Raw genomic sequence first — 20,538 nt, 5'->3', positions numbered from 1 at the left:
TCTTAATCTGAGTGGCTTTTACAACTAATCCTCAAATTTCTTGGCCTCTCTGCAGCTTTCTAAACTGTTGGTCAGGATCACCCTTTTATCTTTAATGTTCTCCCTAGGTTTTCATGACACTGTTCTCTTGATTATCCTCTTACCAGTCTGATCACTTTCTTTCTTGTCTTTTTTTTTTTTTTTTTTTTTGCTAGATCTTCAACCAGATCAAACCAGTCAACTTAGGGTGTCCCCATAATTCTCTATCCTGAGCACTCTTTTTTTTTTTTCTTCTACTGTTATTTTGCTTAACAAGATTATGATTTCATATGAATATAAATATTATCTCCATGTTGATGATCTCAAATTTATTTATCCAAACTTCACAATTCACTTTCCCTCTGATCTTATACCTCCAATTGTCTTTTGGACATCTAGAACTGTATATACCACAGACATCTAAGGCTTAATACAGTCAAGATTCAATTTACTATCTTTTCCCCAAAATCCATTCTATTATTTCTGAGGACACAATGTGATTTTACTCATCCAAGCTGCCAATGTAATAGTCACCTTCTACTCTTCTCCTTCCTTTGCCCCCCCTCCCATATCCATGTGTTATTGAGTCCTTTTGATTATACCTTCATAACCTCTGTCACATATTCTCCCATCTTGCCTTTGACACTGCTGTAAAACCCAATGGGGCTTTCATCACCATGTTCCTGAACCACTACATCAGTCCTCTGGTTGATATCACTTAATCAAGTTTATCCTCATTCTAATCCATTGTGCTCACAGCTGTCAAATTGATCTTCATAAAGTGCCAATCTCACTATCTCTTCCTCTCTCTCTCTCTTTCTCTCTCTCCCTCCCTCCCTTTCTCTCTCTCTCTCTCTCTCTCTCTCTCTCTCTCTCTCTCTCTCTCTCTCTCTTCTCCCTCTCCTCTTTCTCTATTTGTCTCTTTTTTCTTCCTTTCTCTCTTTCTCTCTCATTCTCTCTCTTCTCTTTCTCTATTTCTTTCTCTCTTTCTCACTCTCACTCTTATTCTCTCTCTCTCTCTCTCTCTGTGTGTGTGTGTGTGTGTGTGTGTGTGTGTGTGTGTCTGTATCTCTTTGTCCCTCCTTTCTGTCTTCCTCTATTGGTCAAGATCACCCTTTTATCTTTAATGTTCTCTCTAGATTTTCATGACATTGTTTTCTTGATTATCCTATCACCAGCCTGATCACTTTCCCTCTGTCTTTTTTTTACTAGACCTTCAACCAGATCAAACCAGTCAACTTAGGGTGTCTCCTTAATGCTCTATGCTGGGTACTTGCTTTTTTTCTGCTACTATGTTATTTTGCTTAATGAACCCTCTTTGTTTCTCCATCCCTGTGTCTCAGTGTGTCTCTCTGTGTCTCCCTCTCTGTCTTCCTCTATGTGTTTCTATGTCTCTGTCTCTCTGTGTCTCTGTCTGTGTGTCTCTCTGTCTCTTTCTGTCTCTCTGTCTCTCTCTGTCTCTCTCTCTCTCTCTCTCTCTCTCTCTCTCTCTCTCTCTCATACACACAAACACACGTACAAACACATTCAAGATTCTACCCATACTGGTTTATCTTCTATTAAAAAATGATCTTCCTGAAGTATAGGTCTGACCACATCAGTTCCCTATTCAATAAAATACATACAGTGGCTACTCATTACCACCAGAATCAAATATAAAATTCTTATTTTGCTTTTAAAGCCTAATTTCCTGCATTTCCAATCTTCATAAGAAGATTGGGTATAAATTCAATGTCCCCCAACTTGTCTCCTTGTTTTCTCAAAGGCAACACTATATCCCTTGAGTCTGGGTATTTTAATTGACTGCACTCTACTTTTCATCCTTAGAACCCTTGACCTTTTCATAGATTTCTGGGTTCCCTGGATCTTTTAAAAATTCAATTAAATTCTACCTACTGTGGGAATAATTTAAAAGCAGTAGCAAAAAAAAAAATCAGAAATACATGAGTTTATCAATTGGGCAATGCCTGAACAAATTGTGCCATATAATTTTGATGGAGCATCATTGTGCTTCATCAGAAATGATGAGTAGTTTCAGAAAAAAACATAGCAAGATTATGTATAAACTGATGCAAAATGAAGTAAAAAGAACCGGGATATTGTTTTGTACAGTAACAGCAATGTTGTAGTGATCATTAATGATAAAAGACAGAACTTTAATAGTTTCAATGACTCAAGAAAATTCCAAAGACTCATGGTTTTAAAACAATACTAAATACCTCCAGGGAGTGAACTGATAAACTCTGGTTGCAAATTGAAGTGTACTTTTATTATTATTATTATTATTGATGATTGAGTCATTTTTCAGTTGTGATAAACTTTACTCTATTTGTGATTTTCTTGGCAGAGATACTGAAATTGCCATTCCCTTCTCCTACTCATTTTACAGATGAAGAAACTGAGGCAAATAGAGTTGTTTTATATATATATATGTGTGTGTGTGTGTGTGTGTGTGTGTATGTATGTATGTCTGAGGCCAGATTTTAATTCTTGAAAATGTATTTTTGACTCCAGGCCTTGCACTCTATTCACTGTGCCACCTAGCTGCCTTATTTTATCATAGTGAGCACAATAATGCTATCAGAAAAGTCAGTTTTGCTGCCATTATTAATTAATAATCACCACGTTATAAGAATTCATACCAAAAAAATGTGGTGGACAATTTCCAAAAACAAGCAAACTAACAAATAGAAAGTCCAATTTTTGTTTGTTTTGAGATTCACAAATACTAGAAAGACTATAAATAAACTATTGTTAGTGATGGGCTAGAGTATAGACTTATAGGATAAAACTTTAATGTTGCTGTTGATGCTGGCAATCAAAAGTCTAGAGGTTATCCAGTCAAATCCTTTCATTTTACTGATGAGGACATGAAAGTCCAGAGACTTGAAGTGATTTCCCTAAGATAGAAAGAAGCAAATCTTCAATCACATGCTCTGTCTACAAGCCCATCTTTTTTTGCCATTGCATCTTGCTTTTCCTCAAGCTACTCTGAGAGTGTCTTAGGGATGATCTAGTTCAAATTCTTCATTTAACAAATAAAGAAAATGAATTCTGGATTCCTCTCTTATCTAAATCTGTGATCAATGGTTTTATGGGGCCCAAAGGGACAAAACTCCTGACAGGTCCAAAAATTTTCCCCTAATTCTTAAGTCCTTGCTTTTCTATCACTTTATGCTGTCACATAGAAAATTTAGCAGAAACATGTAAAATAATAGTTATGACAATCACCAGAAACTGGTAAAAATATATATATAGTAACTGAGGAGGGGAAATTTCCATGAATTATTTCAATATTTTAGAGGCATCATGGTAGTCAGTGCCTTCTTTGTTCTAAGGCTGTCAAGTCCCTGAAATTCAATCACAAAATAAGCAACCTTTTCTATATACTTCCTCCATTGCCTTCCTACCCTTTTTTGTCTCCTAAAGCAGTAGTACCTGTCTAAATCTTTGGGTTTTTTTTTTCCTTTTCTCTCCAATTACTTGTTTAGAAATCCTCATTAGATTTATCCCTACCCAGTTATCCCTACCCTTCTCTCCATTTCTGTCCAATGGACATTCAAGTCTTCCCCATAGTAAATGATGTTTTTTCATTAATTCTTGTAATTCCCCAAAAATGAAACTTGGATTCAACTATATACCTTGCCATAAGGATTTCATGCTCCTTTCCCCGTGACCTCTGATGCAAAGGATCAAGAAGAGGTATATGTATGCAATTCACTTTCCCTCCATCACTTGTACTACCAAGATCTTTTAGCCGCCTGATTTCCTTCATCAGAGTTTATGTATGACACTGCTATTATATCTCCCTTGATTCCATATTGATTAACTTCCTTAAAGGATACTTTCTATTTCCTCAAAGATTTCAGCAAGTTAGTTACTATCTGCTTCCCTCTCTACTCTGATTCTCGTCTATGTTCATTTTGTTATTCTTGTTGTGTTTAATTTATAGCCCCAAATCTATAGTCCCAAAATTCCTGAAATTGCTCAACTCCTATGAATTTTATTCTATTTCTATAACCAATAAAAAACAGCACACAGTCCAGCCTCAGCAGCATTTGATTTGGTTATAATGAAATTTAATTTTTATTTAATAGCTTTCATTTCAGTTAAACTAGTAGACCTTGTTTTTAAGATCTGAAATTCTCCTCTCCCAATATAACATTCTGCCCTACCTCTGCCCCACTCCCCTGATCATTTTTTAATGTTCCTGATCCTGTGAGTAACTCTCATTGTGTTGTCTAGTTCATCGTCTCTTCTCCGCCTTGGTTTCCCACTCTTCTAAGTCTTGTCTTTATGGCTGGAACATTGTAACTTCCCCCCTATCATTTAGAATATGATGATCAATAATAATGATGATGATGATATAGCAGAACCTCTATTTTTTAGAATCAATTCTTTCAAATGTTAGCTCATGCTCTACTTCCTATGGAATGTATATTTGAATCCCACAAATTGTTAGTGACCTCCAGCTCAAAATTATTTTATTTTGCATTTAATAGAATATTGAAGATATGTAATATTTTTATTTTTGTTTTTGTTTCTATGATGTGTGATGTGTCCTAGAATGCTGTAAATATTTAATAAATATGGAGTGAGAGAGGAAGTATGAAATCATAATGAACCATCACCTGGTTGTATGAATACTTCTTTCTGTCTTCTGCTATATAGGAAGAAGAATAAGGAAAGAAGTTATTGAGGACTATGTTTAATGAATAAGAAGTGAGGTGCAGTGAATAATTAAAGGGAGAACGAAAAGCAATGTATTCTTTGGAGAAGGGAAGGAGGGAAAGAAGGAAGGAAGGAAGGGAAGTAGGAACAATGAAAGGATATATTCTGAAATTTTGATATCTTCTGGTCTTAATCATTCACTGAACATGACCGTGGTCCCCAGAACTTTTTTTTTTTCCCTACCATTCTTCTACCTAAGCAGCAAAAGGCAGATAGAAGTATTCATGTAACCAGGCTGATAGTTGAACTTATTTAACATAAACTTGACTCACTGTTGTAAAAGAGCTATTCTATTCATTCCTTATTGAGACCATATTAAATTCTGGTTGATTGATTTTTTTTCTTTTTTTTTCACTTAAAGATCCACTCATTCTAAATATATCATCCTACCTCATACTTGAAGTCTTCAACCTGAACTTGTTGAGCTTTTCTTCTTTTTTGAAAACCTATTTTTTTTTCTTTAGTAGTTTCAAAATTCCATATTTGTCCTGGATTTTCATATATCCCATACCAATTATGCCATCTCCTCCTTAGCCTTAAGAAAAAAAAAGAAATGCAATCCATTTTTTTTGATAATCCTGAGGTTATCAGACCACTCTTTACTCTCAATTTACTGAAAAACCTTTAAAAAGTGATTGGAGTGTTGTGTTGCTTTACTTTTCTCCACTACTTTTTCATTCATTTCTGTATCACCAGTAGATATAATAATCATGACCCTAGACTGTGCAATTACTATACTTAAGTAAAATTGCCTTGAATATTTTATTTGATTTTAATTTCATTAAGTTCAGTTTTGTTTCATTAAATTAAACAAACACCCACTATGGCCAACATTTTGCTAGGATTTAGAGACAACAGATAAAATAATCAAAGATACTTTGGCTTTCACAGAGTCTACATTCTACTCTCCTAGAGGGGAAAAACAGTTATAGAAATACCTGAATATTTTGCTAAACTAACCAAAAGATTTAGCATGATATGCAGATGAAAATGGCATATTTACATATTCTTTTGGATATACGATCTGCTCAATATCAAATATCCAAATACTTTAAGACAACTAACCAGTTGACTGAATTTCACTTTTTATCCAGTTTTCTGGCTTCCTAATAGAACAGTTTTCATTTCTTCCAAGAAGAGTTTGGCTTCTTAGGGTGAGAAATATTGTCTAGTAGCTTTAATAACACTTCGGGGTCAGGGGGCCGCAATTCCATTACCAAGTTCTCTATCACACTGTGTGAATTTGAGCATATGCCTTATATCTCTCTTCCTCCATATGCTTTGCTGTTAAAGAGGAGAAAAATAAAACCCATCGTTAGATAACATTTGAAAAGTATTTTCTAGAACATTACATTCGAGGAATTCAAGAGCACACAAATATTAAACGGATCTTTCTCCTTTTGAATTTAATACAGTGACTCATAAGTATAAAGCTTCAAATATTTTCAGGAAACATTTTTATCATTTACATTACTGAAATAATTCTGATTGTCCCTAAATATTCAGCTACACATCATATTAGCTAGTCATGTAAGACTGAAAGTATTGGACTCCAGGTGTAGGTTATGGGAATTTGTGTTTTTAATAAAATCTCCTCCAACAGGAACAGCTGTGTTTTGTCAAGTTGATTCCAATCTACTTGGATTAGAAGTAGGTATACCCAGTTCCTTCCTTCCATCTCACATACTGTGTATGCTACTGTCAGATGCCAACATGGGTTTGAGAAAGAAAACCTGGAGAGATTAAAAAATAGATTCTAGACAACCTGGAATACTTTTACTAGGACTTCCCCAAAAACTTCAAGAGTGGGGAAAATGCTTCTGTTATTTTTTTATATCCTTATCCAAGAAATATATACTTTCCATTAAACTAGCTAATGCATATAGAAAATAATTTAAATTTTCTGAGATTCTGCTTTTCTGTTAACACACAAAGAATTTACAGTCTGAATTTAATTCAATCAAATGCTTAGATTTGACAATACAAGTGTAACTGGGGACCTTAGGTAATTATTACATTAATTTATACTCACTGCATGGCACATTGGAGGTTCTTAGGAAGTATTTGTTGATTGGTTGACTGATTCCTCTATTCCCTGTTGTCATCATTAGCGTGAGCTACATCCCACAGAGGACACATATTGAGGTAAAATCTTTTCAGGTATGCTTCATATAATAAAATGGGTTATTTTTTCTAAAGGACTGGACAAGCAGCAATATTTAGGGGCTGGCCCAAATTTTAAGATTAATAGCACAGTTTCTAGAGTGCTACACATTAGTGACCTTTTTACAACATCATGTTGTGGAGACAGAAGCAAGAAGGCATGGCAGGCAGAGAATTGCCATTCTATGGCAGAAGACTTGGTTCAAATCCTGTTTCTCACGCATACTGCTTCAGTGAATTGTGACAAGACATTTGAAATCTAAGAGGAAAAGAAGTTGCAATCCTGCATCCATAGAAAGAATTTCTCAGTGATAGTTTTTTCCACCAACATATTCATGGGCATGGAGTGGGATGTGGGGGTGAGCTTAGGAGTTGTCAAATCTCCTATTCTTTCTTTTAAAAAAACTTTTAAAGTGGAAGAGCAATTCCCTCCATTCCCATTAAATTCTATATAGTATAGATCACTGATTTGAGTTTTCTAGAACAGTGATTTCCACTGGTGCATGGGAGTGGGGAGTAGAGAGAAAAATGTCTTGAAATTAAGTGTGTTCAATCAGAGAGGGGCAGTGTAGTCTGACTCTCCTTCACTATAAAATAATTATAAGATGCTTCACAAATAATTCCACCTGTCCTCTTTTTCTTATATCTGTATTATACAAGCTCTCAATCGTTCCCCCTTCCCAGTCAAAGTTGACTTCTGGATTTCTAGGTATTGACAGTATTTGATATGCAAGTGCATTGCAAAAACTCCACCAACACCACCTTTAGCTTCTGCAACCTACAATCTATGAAAAATTCATTTGAGCTGGAAGTAGTGACAGTATGAACTTCATTCTGTATCATGGAAAATGGGCCAGTTTGGTTGTCATGATTGACAGATCTGCAGGGCAAGTAATTGTTACATTATCATTTTACCCATTCCCACTCATCTTCCAGATGTCTCTATTATTATCTAGCTCCCCCTATTATTTAAGTCATCACGATTCTTATAACCTCAGTGTACTCTTCAACAAATAGAATCACAGATAGAATTTGAAGAAACTTTGTCAAGTTCAAGTAGTTCATTTTACAGATGAGTAAACTAAGTCATATAGGGGTTAAGTAACTTGCCCAGAATTATAGTGAAGAAGTCTCCAGGGCTAAATTTGATCTCAGTTTTTCCTGATTCTAGGTCCAGCTTTCTGGGCCAACTGATATCTTTTCTCTTTACACAACTACTACCTTACCATCTTCTTTATTACAACTGATTTCATATTTGTTTCCATGCTTCATCTCTCCTATCCCTAATCTATTCTCCACCCAACTCCCATAATGGGATTTTCCTAATATATCTGATTATCTTTCCCTTATGCAAAATAAATAAATAAATCCATTGACCTGACTTAGTGATAGGGACTATCTTGTGATCTCATTAGTATTAAACACTCTAAGTGAGAAAACTCCATCAACCAATATCAGTACCTTTTATGCAACTTATTATTTAGAAAGTACTGTGAGGTAAAGTGACTTGTACAGGGATGAGGAATCAATAAGTATGGGAGGTTGGGTAGGCTTGAACCCATGTACCCCTGGCTAGAAGGATAGTTTTCTACATATTTTTTCCCACTGCTTCCCATTACTTAGATACAATTTAATATTTATTTCATCCTTTTACAATATTATATTTTATATATGCTTTCTCAATAACGTATGGTGATAAATGCATATAATTCATATATAAATAAATTGACAGATGATAAATAGAAACATAAAAGTCAGAAATTGTTTTAGCATTACTGAGAATATAATAAAAACAATTTGGAGACCAGTGGTCTAGAACATTGGAAGATGAAAAACTAGCCCAAAACTGACAATCTGACTGTAAAGTGAATTGAATGCATCTGATTCCTTTCATACTATGGAGAAAAGATCTTATTTTTTCCTGTTACAACTAACATACCATTGTGATAAATCAAAAATGAAGTTGAAACCAGAGCCTGTCAAAATAAAACATAGATAGATAGACCCAGAATCCCATCAATGCAACAGAATGACAGCTCCAAAGAGCTCAAATGTAACCATGGTCCCACTGTGGTAGGTTGAGGAGAATCATGACTTGAGGATCTCTAAATTACTCATAAGGATTTAGCCATTCATCTCACATGTATCACACAACACCAATTTGTCCATTAGAGATCCCTTTAAAATACTATAATCAGGCCTCTATTATCCAATAGATTGAGCATCCTCTGTACCCAGGAAATATAAAAAACTGAAAACTTTGAGAAGTCCTCTGGTGCCGAATCCCATCCATTCCTGAAGAAGAACATTTTCTATAACATCCCCAGCATGGGACCCTACACCTTTTACTTAAAGAGTTCTACATTCTAAATTTTAATGCTCCCTCAGGTAGCTACTAGCTGTGTGACCTCAAAAAATTCATTTAATCTCTACTCTGATCCTCAATTTCCTCCTCTGTTGTATGGGATAAATGATAGTATTTTTTCTTCATCAAAATCTTATGAAAATCAAATTAGGTATCATGTGGAATATGTTTGGTAAATATGAAAACACCATGCGAATAAAGGATGGACTTCTTGTAATTTCATTGATATAAGGAAATCACAAGTGACAAAATGCCTTCCACTAATGCAGATCAGTGCATTCTCTGCAACTTAGAGTTTTAGAGATTTGGTTTAAAGAACTGAGAAATGAAGCGACTTGCCTAGAATCCCCTTTCCAGCATATATCTGAGTTGGGGCTTAAACCCAGTTATTTCTGGCTATTAGCCTAGCTCTTTATATATGCTGCCTCTCATATATAATTTTTTTTTTTTTTGTAATACTATGGTAAACAGCAGCAAAGATCTTATACCTCCGCCCACTTGTCAAATGCACATAACCCCCACTGTATTGGATGTATTGTACTGTATACATGTAGAGTGAGGATGTGGATGATTCAAGGAAGATTTCCAAATGTGGTGTAAGCTCTTTCCAAGCCCTTTGCAGGGCTTCTTACCTGCTTTCGGGGGTTCCCTGGCATTCAACTCTCAGCTGAGTCTCCGAAAAACCGTAGCATGCACAGTGGCCACACCAAGTTAAAGTTTGGCAGAAGGACTAAACCAGGTAACTGAGAGCAATGGAGGGGCTCAATCTCATGAATGAGTTGGACTGGCATCTTTCCCAAGCATGAGAAGACTTCTTTTAGCAGAATACTGGGGTGGAAACATTTTGTTCCAATGGTTATGAAGGTGGCTGAAGCAGGCTTAGAGCTTGGTCAAACTTTGAAGATGTCAAGGTCATCTACTGCATCTTTTAACATTTCCAGTCATCTTGGTTTTTGTCTTGTCACTAAACTTTGGTGACTCCGGAAGAGAAACTGAGTTTGATGACAGTCCAACTCTACCTCGTAGAAATCCAATTTACATGCTGCTCAAGACAACACCCCATGATGTCACTAGCTTTCTTCCAAAAATAAAGGACAAACAACCACAATGGTTTCCATGTCATATCTCCCATTAGACTAAGATCTCCCTGAAAATTAAAAAAATAATAATAATCATAGTTTTGTCTTTTTACGTCTTCAAAGAGATGAGTAGGTAGTACAGTGGTTAGAGTATTGAACCTGGAATTAGCAAGAATCTTTCTAAGTTCAAATCTGGTCTCAGACACTTTCAGGATGTGTGACCCTGAGCAAGTCACTTAACACCAATTGCCTTTAAAAAAAAAGTATCTGAGTTTACAAAGAATTTTGTTGCTGTATTTAATACACCATCTAATCTCCTATCTACTTTTTATGGGATGCTTTGCTTGGTGCTTGGTGATGCAGAGACAAAAATAAAAGGGAGTGTGATGAGAGGGAATAGTGAAAAAAATATCCCTGTGCCTCTAAACAGCAGGTTCTCTACCATTGTTGCTGCTGGCATCTTTTGAAAATAAGGGATGTTGTTCTATGTATGAACAGGCAACATGAGGTCAGAGCAGAGCCTTCAAACCCAGTCCAGTACTTCACAAACTGTAAAGTCCAGTACTTCACAATGTACTTGAAAAGAGAGTGATTTCCAGGATAATGTTGAATTCCTTTATGATTTCTGAACACACTTATCTACAAAGAAAAAGTAAATAGATCTTATGACACTGCCTTTAAGAAACAGAATTCTCAGTCCCTAGATCGTCCCAATCTCTCAGAGAGAGTATCTCTCATGGAGTCTTAGAGCTAAAGGAGAAACAAAGTTCTTATTAATTATTATATGAATCAATGAAAAACCTAAATTTTTGCCACCTTCTAATCCCAGCACTTGTTCAAACTTTGCAGGGCCCCTAGGGAAAATATAACTACTCTAACAAGTTTCTGTTCCATGGGCATCTAAGGAATATTATGATACTAGAAGTCCAGAGACCCTAGTATGGCAGTTGACATTCAGAATTAAAAATAATAATAATGATAATAATATATATTGATTTTTATAGGCTATTGGGAGTCCTCAGCATTTAAGAAATGTAAATTCAAATGATTTATTCTTTATTGCAATGCTGTGATGTGAATAGGATTTTTTCTTTTCTTTTTTTTTTTTGTTACTTGAAAATCAAAAAAAGATAAAAAGAGCAGAAAAAATGAAGAAACCTGAGGAAACTGAGGTACTGGGCAACAAAGGGGTTTGCTTTAGAGTCTCGCACTAGTTAATGACTTCTTTGGGATTAGAATTTGGCTCTCCTCATTCCTTTGGGCCTTTACAAAGATCAAACTACCTCTCGTGATGCAGAGTCTGGAATGGCAAGAGCTTATTATCTTTTAAGCCTTTGAGACAATATGTGCCTTCTTTTAATAATGGCAGTAAGTGATATTTATTTTTAATAATACAAGAGGAACTTTTTTCCCTGAGAAGGAGAATGGTGAAAGGTCTCTTTCTCTTTTCCTCTAAGTACTATATCTATTGCTTATTTTGTGGATAATAGAAGCACACCATCTGCTAGCTAATGACAAAGTTCACGTTTCAGGCAGAACTTTTAGATATTTGCTGTTTATTTCCTTCCCTTTCTTCATAGATGATGAAGACTTTCCTGGTTTCTCCAGCTTATAGGTTTTCCCCATCAAGGTTATCTTGTGACCATTCTGGAAAGGCTGGTTTAATGTACACCTCTAAGTGTACATGTTGATATGTTGTCTCCTCTATTAGAATGTAAGCTTTTTGAAAATAGGATCTATTTCTTTTTGATAGTGGGATGGAGGAATTCCCAGCCCTTAACTAGGTTCCTGTCAGTTTATACATGTTTTTAATTGATTGATAATAAGGAAGGATGATAATAGAATTTTTTTTTTATTTTTTTTCTCCTGGAAGGATTATTCCCTGGTCCCATATATGTGGACAATTACCCTACTTTTTGCAAAATAGTAAAACGGCAATAATATTGCAATGAAACTTCTGCCTCTAACTAAAACACAAGACTATAATCGGAATGAATTATTGTATGTATGTATGTATATATATATATATATATATATACTTATATATACATGTATATGCACACATACATACAAAGTGTTTATATTCTTCAAAATAAAAAAAGTTGTAAATTATTACGATCTTGCTCAAGGTTACTACCATAAATTAGAAAATAAATTTCATCTTTCTTTATATGGAAAATCAGTTGAAATAGGAATGGGAAAGGTGCTAACAGGATTAGAGCAAAAGGAGCAAAGGGAAATAAAATGCTGAAAAAACAGATATATATACAGCTTCATTTGCAACTATAAAATCAGTCCTTTTCTTAAGAATTTAATTTAATGGCACATTATTATTATAATTTGATAATAGTGGATGAATAAGATAATAAGTAAATGAAAATAAGTATTTATTGAGCACATAATTTTTTTTTTATTAACAGTACATATGCATGGTTAATTTTTTACATTATGCCTTGCACTCACTTCTGTTCTGATTTTTCCCTTCCCTCCCTCCACCCCCTCCCCTAAATGGCAGGCAGGCTTATACATGTTAAATAAGTTATAGTATATCCTAAATACAATATATATGGAGCACATTAATAATGAATAAATACTGATCTAAGTGCTGAGATACTAGTATGAAAGCAGGATAGCTCGTTTTCTTAAAGAAATCATTCAATTGCCATCTAGGTCATTTCAGTCAAAATTAAGCACCGTGAAGTAGTAGAAAGGCTATAGGGTTAGAAATGGGGGGAAAAAAACTTGCAATTTTAAAGAAAAATATGTTTAGTAATAGGGTTTTGAAGGAGCTCTTCAAAGAGCTCTCTCAAGAGAGACAATGTGTATGAGAGTGGTGGTAAAGGAGGGCTCTTTGCTAAGGAAAGTCTCAGGAAAGGTGATGGACATCAAAAAAAAAAAAAAAAGTCAATGGAAACACTCCTTGTGCGATCAATGACTTGGCTTTCTTTGATCATGACTCCAGAACTAGAGTGTAGAAGAGTAGGGAGAGGAAAAGTCCATGAAACAGCAAAGTGGCTGATGCTAAGATTGCTAGGAACTAGGAAGTGGTGTGAAAGATAACTCTGGGGAAAGATCACTTCCCTATTCTGGGCCTCTGTTCCCTCATACTTATAATGAGAAAATTGGGATAGATTGTGCGCTTTACCTTCCTCTCAAAAGGTCATTAAGTGAACAATACTCAAAGAATCACGGATGGGGAGGTGATGGAAGGCTTCATAATTGGATCATATCATCAGACAAAATTTCATGTTGAAAGAAACCTGTAGTCTTTCAGCTGCAAGGGAATAAAATAATCTCCCTACTTGTGCATAGATCTTCTTCACAAATAAAAGGGATACTGGGATTCCAGAGTGGCCAAAAGTATCTGAACTAAAACAAAAAAGGCAGATTTAACAAAGTATCCAGTCAAAAAACATTAATTCGGAAAGTACTGTGCAAAAGCAGGGGGTTATCTCCTGGAGAAGATTCCAAGTTCAGATCAAATTACAAAAAAATTATATCATAAATCTCACCATCTGGCTGGGAGATGAGATAGAAACAGAAATTTCTAATGAATATAAAATCTGACAAATACATTAGAGATATGCTACAGGAGTTCTAAATGGGGAGCTTGCTATTGACTAAGAAAGTTTCAGCTATTACTAAAAATGGGCCTTAAAAGATCAATAAGAATGTTCCAAATAAAGAGGAAGAGAGATATTCTTCCATCCAGACAAAAAGAAGATCCTCAAAGCAGATAGAGAACTGTCAGTTGTAGAGTTTGTTCCAAGTCCCATTTCCATTTTGTTTCTGCATGTAAAACACTATGGGATATTGAGGGCCTTGAATGTAATAAAGTTAAATTTAGTTATCAATCTGTACACAAGGTTGCATAGGAATCTCTGGGGAAAGGGATATACAGTGTAGAATGTGACTTAAAACATTTAAATTATTAAGGATGAAAGGGAGAGGGCAGAGAGGGAAATTTTATGAGAAGAAGTAGCAGCAAGGAAAGAAGACTGGGGAAAGTTACTTTATCATGCTCCATTAATAAGACATTTTCCTTCTTAAAAACCTAATTGTGCTTCCAAGAACCTCATTATCTTGTAAGATATCATCAATCCTGGAACTCCCACTACCTCAGTTTCCCTCTGCCCCCAGGGAGCCTTTTTCTCTCTGTTTGGACAGAAAGAGCAGAGGAGGAAAGGACAATTCCTCTCATAGTCTCCATTCAAGGACAGTAACCTGGGCAATTACTTCTTTATTTGGCACTTGTTGCACCCCTATGGCCTTTGACATTATACAATGGATACTCTCCTCCTATTTAAAAAAAAAAAAAAATATATATATATATATTTGTGTGTATGTGTATATATAAATTTTATTTAAACATGCATTTGTATGATAAATATAATTCACACATTAATATGAATATAATATTATATACAGACAAGATAGATAGATAGATAGATATAGAAAATTGATTAGATTCTAAATTCCCTGAATTCAAGGTCTCTTTTTTGCCTTCCTTTAAAGCCGAATTAAAGCAGAATTTACCATAGTGCCTGATACACAATAGGTGCCTAATAAATGTTAATTGACTGACTACTTGAATTAAAAATAAATTATCTATTTCACTATAATATGCATATCATACATCCCAGATAGATAGATAGTTCCAATATACAATCTACCTGTTATGTGAATTTAAATATTTGAAATAATTATTTTCTACATGAACTAAATTTTGAAAATATGAATAGCCTGTGGGAAGGAAGATTCCTTTGCAGCATACTAAAATTCAGGTTATGTATAACAATTGCCAAATTACTTTTTTTTTCCAAAAGAAGAGTCATGAATGCCAGAATTTTAAACAGATTTATGAAGTATCTTTATTATAAAACCATTAGAATTCATTGGCTATTCTCTTTTGGCTCAGAGTTTGCATATGTGGCAGGTTTAAAATAAACAACTTTGCCAGGCAAATTGTCCAAAAAAAAAGACATAAGAAAAAAATTATTTTCTTTATGTTTCTTGATTAGTTAAGTAAGAAGTTTTATCTTTTCAGGCTTACAAAAATAATTCCCAGTTTGACAAAAGGCCAGTTACAGGATACAATTAGAACAATGACATATCAGCTTTAACTTTGAGAATCAGAAAATTCACAAGACTTCTGCCAGACCTGAGGGTGTAATATGTATAAACTTGTAGTGACAGATTTTAAAAATTAAATGACAATCTATAAATTCTGCCATCTTGTCTTGTGAAAATATTTCCCAAACAATCCATAGGATCTTTATTTTTCAAAATGTTGTGAGAGTAGTTTTTAACATTTTATTATCATCATGTGATATGGGAACTGAAATGAAAATATGCCATAGTTTGGTACAAGCAAAAGCATTTTTTTCCTTGATTAAAATGAGGTGGGATAATTAGTGTTTATATGTGCATTTGACGATTTGAAGACCAGAAAAATATAGAACTTTTCATCCATTCCAGAGAAACAAAATGTTGGCTCTTCAAACAATTCCCTAGCTCCATATAGCTTTGACTGGTGTGAGCTACATTTGTTTTTCACTCTTTAATATTGAGTTAAGGTAGCATAGTAAAGACAGAGCCGACTCTTGGGTCTAAAAGATCCAAGTCCGTGCTCTTTCTCAGAAAAAAAAAATAATGATTGCATGATCCTGGGTAAATCCTGCCAATTCTCAATGTCACAGACAACTTGCTAAGATTATAAATTACAGAGAAGTTGCTGCATTCTTTGAGAAAGCACAAGAATCCTTCCCTGACTTTGTACTCTAAGAAGGCTGCCACACAGAAACCATATGGACTATCCACTTTATTCTCCAAAGTTCCTATTCCACATGGAATCTCTAATGAAAATTTACTTTCAGGAACTCTCTACCTCAAGTACTCTTGGATTTATGTTGCATGCTTGTCCTGGACCTACATTGCCAGGTGCACCAGGCTACATTATTCCTTAGGATTTTGGTATATCATCTGTGGTTCATAGGATATTTCCACCTTTATTGCCATAACCTCAAGCCCTTCGATGGCTGACTTTCTGTGTTTGTTAGGGAACCAGAAACTATATGGCCGATTATATATGACCATTTATCATTTGATACTTACAAGGATTTTTTTTTTCATATATATAACAAAAAACCCATCCAGACATTCCCCCCAGGATCTTTAAAACATATTCTCTTCTACCCTACCTTGATATTTTGGGAACAGTCTCAATATATTCAATTCAATTCTTAAATGTTATTGATTCCCCCAAAGGCCATGTTCCTATGTAGCATCCCTGCTAGATGTAACCTTCTACTGTCTGGAAACCCAAAGATCACTCCTGAGGAATGTCCCTTGTACTCAGGACATCAATTCTGATTTGGTTATAATAGAAAATCTGGAATCCAACTACTGGAAACTCATAACTCTCTCAGTCACTAAATACCTACTATGAGGCCCAGACATCGATAAGTGCTTTTACAAACAATATCTCATTTGATCTTTAGAACAAAGTAGATGATATTACAAACCCCATTTTTCAATTGAGAAAATGAGGTAAAGAGGTGGATTTATGGGTCCAGGCTTGCATAGCTAGTAAGGGCCAGAGTCTGGGTTTGAATTCATATCTTTCTAAAGGAAGGATGATCATAATGAGAAGGAAAGAAGAAAGTTAGAAGATGGTAGAATACCACAAATTCAGGAGTCTAAAATTTAGGTCATTGAATCAATTCCCTTTATCACCATTTTACTGTTGAAGAAACTTGAGCCCAGAGAATTCATCTGAATTGTCTGTCCTCAGAACCAAGATTAAGTCAGTTGATTCTGAATGTAGACCTCTGTTAAAAGTATCATGCTGTCTTCTATCCTGGGAGATCTCTGAGAAGGTGAATTAGGCTGCAAGTTCATGATGCTATTTAAACTTTCATGACTAAATTGAGACAAGGGCAACAATAATGTACTTTGAGAATCTTGATCTTTAATTTTAACCCTTTACAGCAAGGGGTAGATGAAGAGTTAGTGCAGGGTGGAATATGAATGGATCAAATAAAGTCTAAATAAATTAGGCCAAAAAAAGTACATGGAGAGTCTTGGAGAATTTTACAAACAAGTGGAATCAAAAAAAAAAAAATTAAGACCCACTGCAGGAAGAATAAATAATTCTCCCAAGTTCATTTTATTGGGAGTAATATTTGGTTGAATTTATTTCTTTATTTTTAAAGTTTTGAATACTTTACTAGTACTCTTGATCCTTTTTTTAGACTCACATTTTTAGGGTCAAAATATAAAATATATACAGCATATAATATAAATAATTATATTACATAGAATTTATCATATATTATATAAAACATTTTATATTTCATAAGTCATTATTGATAATACATCGTATATACAATATATTTTAAAAGATCACATAATATAAATGTTGTATGTAACATAACTGCATATTATATATTACATCAAAATAAAATATATGTATGTAATGTAAAAAAAATATTTAAAATAATTTCTAGAGTAACTAAAAGCTAATACACTCTGAAAATATAATGTGTTAAGCCAAATAAGCTTTTCAAAAATTTTGGAAAGCTTCTAAAACACTTGTTTGTGTATCATGAAAATTAATGTCTCCCAATCAAATAAGATTTTATAATAAAACCAAACATTCTTTTCATTTCAGTGATGTGAACTATATCTGTGTAAGGAGCATGATACTCATGGTTAGAATGATGTCTGCCCACTCCGGGGATCATGGGAGAAGTAAGCAAAGACATGCTTCTTAATTATACCTTGATATGTATCCAAGTGTCAAAGTTGGGGGAGTGTTATTTCTTCCTAATACTAACAAAAGAGAATTTTTATGAGAGAAATAACAGAAGGGGAATAGATTATTTTCAGGAGGAATTATGGAAGCATTGAAATAGCAAAAATCTGAGGAATTCCCAAATCATTTGAAGCTACTTGCATCATTGACACACAAACCCTCTTGGGATTATCTGAATTCTGTATGATGTCTAGTGATGGTGAAAGAGGCAGAAGATGAAAAAAAGGAAATTTTCATTCTGAATATCTAGCTGGGAACACACTGAATGTTATAGGATACATTCATGGATGGTTAAGTGATATTTACTTTTTTTTTGAATGTGCTGAGCATCAGACCTATGCCTTTGAAGATATAACAAACGAAACTGAAGGGAAATTTTTGCCATAAGGGTGATAATATTTAAATGGTGAAATAGGATGCAAAGTAGATACATACAAGAAAAAAAAACAGCATTCACTGAGGAAATTAAAAGTAACACAGAAGAGAAGCAATGTAGAACAAATGGTTAGATGTGTGATTGGAGAAACTGTATAAGTTGAAGAAGATTTCCTGAGGTACCTGAATTCAAGTTCAACTACAAAATGGACCAAAAGAATAGCATTGTGAAATGATACAGTATGAGAATTTCAGCCACATCTCTAGTTAAAAAAAAAAAGATTCTGATAAAGTTCAATTTAGATTTAGAGATGTTCCTCTCTCTACTCCAAGGAAAGCTCAACTTAGCTATAACCCTTGAAATAATGTTCAACCAGATGCAACCACTGGCCAGAAGAAAGATTCAGAAAGTGTGTGCCCACTTGGCAGAGGAATATCTATTCTAAGGTATCTCTAAAGTGCAGAGACCCAGGAAGATCTATGGGAGAGAGAGTGACAGGAGGAGAGGATGATGTCTTTCTAGAATTCCCTTCTTAAGTTCTCATTTGACCCTTTATCTCTGTTCATTAGACAATGCTACATCTTCAGTTGATCAACTAGAAATCTCTAGTATTTATGTAGTACTTTTAGAATTGTGAAATATTTTACATATATTATCTAATTTTATCTTCACAACCCTCCTGGAAGAATGGTGCTATTATTAGCACAATACACAGGTGAGGAAAGTGAAAAACAGTTAAATGACTTGCCAAAGAAATAATTATTAAATGTCTCTTGCAGGAGTCAAATTCAGGTTTTCCAGGTTCTAAATTCAACAGTCTATTCACTTTGTTATCTAGCATGGTTAGCATTTTTTCCTAAGTCAAAACACCTTTCCCTCCATTATGACCCATTGAAACCTTAAATCACTCTTTGAAGACAATTCAAATGTCAACTTCTCAGTGAAGTCTCCATGATGGCTTTCTCCCCATAGACTTGGTGTAGCCCTTCAGTTCCTTCTCTTTCTATTGATTAAAGAGATTATGTCTGAGAAAATCAAGGGCCAGCCTTGAAGTCAAGAAGGGATATATTCAAATCTTGTCTTTGACAAGCTGATTGTATGAAAATGTATAAGTCACTTTCTGAGTGAGCAAAGCAGTTGTTCAAATTGTCTAAATCATAAATGAATTAATAAGCTGATGCTGACTGGGGAATTCCCTTCTCTAGTGAAATACATTGTTTTGTTTTACTTTCTATAATGAAATTCCATGGACATTGTGTTTGTTTTGTTTGTGTTTTTTGAATGCACAAAAAATAACTATCATATAATAGCTTTAGATTGAGAATTTCCTTCAGAGACTATTTAATCCAAACTCCTAACTTTATGGAAGAGGGGGGATAGAGGACCAGAAAGAGTTTTTACCCAAAATTCTTTTGTCTTTTGCCAGTTATTTTCCCACTCCTACAGCAAAATGCTTTGAAAATATAAAATTCTTTATCTACATGATTTGTATCTGAGGTATTTGCATGTGTATTTACTATTGATTAGTTAATAAGCTCCATGAAAGTGGGGATATTTTATTTATGATGAATTCAAATTAAAAGAGAAGGCCAGAGCAAAGAGGGCTGGATGTACAATCAGGGTGTGGATTCAGACATTGACCTTATCATCCCTTGTGTGACTTTGGGCAGGTCACATTACTGCTCTGATCTCCTGATGATTTATAAATCACAGAGTTGTATAGATTTATCTGAAGCTTTCAACTTTGGATATATTCCCTTATTTATTGAAACAACAAAGAGTAATTATATAGGAATGCTGAGTTTGCTGAAACAGTGTGGAAATCAGGAGATAAGTTCTGAATATAAAAACAAAATTTACTCAGTTTTGTGAAAAACTGAAGATTATGAATACTTGCTTAATTTTGTGGCAGATTACACAGCATAACATGAAAGATTTTTGGGTAATCTGCAGAGAAGATCCAAAGATCACACAAAAATGTGCCACATTT

The 20,538-nt window shown here is 34.5% G+C and overlaps 1 long non-coding RNA gene across 1 annotated transcript in view; it reads right to left on the bottom strand.

Annotated features, from left to right (window-relative positions):
- Positions 1 to 10,538, bottom strand: part of LOC116422197 — a 39,423-nt gene extending 28,885 nt beyond the window's left edge. The window contains exons 1-3 of the long non-coding RNA XR_004232750.1: positions 9,910 to 10,538; positions 5,815 to 6,033; positions 5,140 to 5,284 (exon numbers count right to left, since the gene is read on the bottom strand). This is a non-coding gene — a long non-coding RNA (uncharacterized LOC116422197). The remainder of the gene's footprint in view (positions 1 to 5,139; positions 5,285 to 5,814; positions 6,034 to 9,909) is intronic.
- Between the last annotated feature and the right edge of the window lie 10,000 nt (positions 10,539 to 20,538).

This window comes from Sarcophilus harrisii, chromosome 3, assembly GCF_902635505.1.
Source record: "Sarcophilus harrisii chromosome 3, mSarHar1.11, whole genome shotgun sequence".
Classification (NCBI taxonomy): Eukaryota; Metazoa; Chordata; class Mammalia; order Dasyuromorphia; family Dasyuridae; genus Sarcophilus; species Sarcophilus harrisii.
The sequence above is the reverse complement of the archived record's forward strand: the minus strand, read 5'-3'. Positions and strand labels throughout refer to the sequence as shown.